A 2,433-nucleotide genomic window follows, 5' to 3' on the forward strand; every position below is an offset into this window, starting at 1 on the left:
ATTGTATAATAGCGCCGCAACATTGTTATCAGGTATACAATGAAACATCAGAGCATTTAAGGGTTAGCTTCATGCTAACACCGCTTATTAAAACATCTCTCATAAATGTACGCATATTTCTATAGAATCTCAGTGCCTATTACAACAATGTGTGATTAAGCATACATATGTTCACAATTTCAACGTAAAGAATTTTTATTGAATAAAAACAATATTGTTGGATACATGCCCCATTCCATGTATTATAAACCATTGTTAAAAAACAATACAGCAAAAATAAACTCGATGCTAAACTATATATCGTAGAAAGTCAAGTACAATACAACCTATTGATGACTGTTTTGGTGACATATCATAAGCAATACGATGGTTACTCTAGCATGCTTCATCCTACTATATGCCTGCATAACATATTTCAATCCATTGTCAACTTGGAAAAATTTCATGTTCTCTCGCAAACATCAATCTGCAACAAGTGCAAAGAAAAACTTAACGCCCTTAGGATTTATTTCACCAATGAAAAACAGTTGGCATATGGAACTCGTGTAAAGCAATGAAATGAATAAAGAGATGTATGTACAAAGCAATAAGTATATCGGTATGAGTTTCTCCTACATATTATATCTCATCTAATTTGCTCTACCTGCATATTGCTAAACAAACAATTGTAGTTATGTCCCCTCCTATCCATTTTCCTTCAGATGTTTTCATTCAAACAAGGATTAAGAAAACTAGCACATACCATTTGGCGAGTTGCGTATCATATATTCCAATTACCTTAGTCGAAAAGATCCATTCCTACATTAATATTACAAATAATGTCAAACTATACTTGTACAAGCACGCACTTTTAAAGGGGGGGGGTCAGATAAGAAATGGTAGTCAAAGGCGCCTGTCAACATCTAAAAGAAGGATATTGAGAAAGACAGGGCAGGGAATCATAAACTATAGAGAGTAGGGCTTGCTTAAGACCGTCTGAAGTTAAGACGTCTCACAAACTCTTTCCATTTTCGTCTCCATTATAATCCATTATGAGGGTCGTCTTAAGTTAAGACGGTCTTAAACAAGAATTGTTGAAGTATAAAACCATTTGCACCACAATCAAGACACAAGTCACTACTCAGGCCACAAGTTCAACTTCCTTTCACAATAAGGTGCAATACAAAACTATAACTATTCACAAAGGAGTAATTACACACAGCCACGAAATTAGCCCTGCAATTAAACAATGAAGAACTAACAGGAAAATTAACACAGTTTACCCCTCAAAATGGGATGTCATATTCAAAGCAGCATACCAAAACAAAGAAACCCCCAATTTTCGAGTTCCACCGGAAACCCCCAATTTTCGAGATCACATATACAACTGAATGAATAAGATTATAACATATACAATTACATAATGATAGAATGAATGTAATTCTCGAGTTCAACCAAAACAAAGAAACCCCCAATTTTCTACTGGGAGAAAAAAAAAAGAAATATAAGTAAAAAGACAATTAAAACTCTAAAATCAACCAAAATATATATACAAATATACAAAAAGAACCAGAAAGATTGAAAGAAGCAGAAAACCTCGTATGTTAATTTGGCCACCATGAGGGTTAGCATCTCAATTCTCTCCCATCTCTAGAAGATATGAATATACTGAGTGGTGGGAGGTTTTAATTTCAAGTTTCAAGGCTATATGCGTAGACAAGGGAGATAGGCGGTAGAATAAAATTTTCATTTCTTGCCTCCCGCGTATTGTATATGCTAAAAACCACGGCGCTATTATCAAGCGCTTTTTAGAAGCGCCTTATTTTTGGGTTAATTGAACTTAATTCAGCGTTTATTGGGCTGAGCGCCGTTAGATGAGCGTCGTAAGAAGTCTTTTTTGTAGTAGTGAGGAAATGTACAAACTGGGGGCTCGAGCCCCAAACAGAGTCCAAAAAAATGTTCGAAATGGTAGTCCAAATGTACAAATATGCAAAATACGACAAAAGCTACACAAAACTACTGCTGGGAGCCCTCCAACTCTGCAACCCTCGCCAAGAGAGCGGCGATCTCGGCATCCCGAACCTCGAGCTCCCTCAACACGCGAGCTGTCTCCTCCCGAGACTGGGTCAACTCTCGCTCCAGCTCGCGGTCGCCCTGTAAACAATAAATTGGCTCATGTCAATCAATTCAAGCAAAACTAGAAAAATCAAAAGAAAGTCAAAAAAGAAATAGGTGTAAGGTTCATACCTGACGACCCCGACCGCCGACAAGTGCCTCGACGGCAGTAGCTTGCAGCCGGTTGGCCACCCTCCACAACGCCACAAACCGAGACGGCGCAACCTGCATTTTCAAAAAAGGGGAATTCTCAACAATTGAACAAACTCAATCAAATGTGTTCTTACACAAAGGTTATACAAGTTAAAAGCTCACCCTCCGAATCAGATGCTGCCAGTC

The 2,433-nt window shown here is 37.9% G+C and overlaps 1 long non-coding RNA gene across 1 annotated transcript; it reads right to left on the reverse strand.

Moving 5' to 3' along the window:
* Positions 1 to 582: 582 nt before the first annotated feature.
* LOC141646119 (uncharacterized) lies at positions 583 to 1,736 on the reverse strand. Its single transcript, XR_012545355.1, has 3 exons — positions 1,576 to 1,736; positions 743 to 798; positions 583 to 653 (listed from the first exon to the last, which is right to left on the reverse strand). It is a non-coding gene; the product is annotated as an uncharacterized LOC141646119 (long non-coding RNA).
* Positions 1,737 to 2,433: the final 697 nt, after the last annotated feature.

Source organism: Silene latifolia, chromosome 3 (genome assembly GCF_048544455.1).
Source record: "Silene latifolia isolate original U9 population chromosome 3, ASM4854445v1, whole genome shotgun sequence".
Lineage (NCBI taxonomy): Eukaryota > Viridiplantae > Streptophyta > Magnoliopsida > Caryophyllales > Caryophyllaceae > Silene > Silene latifolia.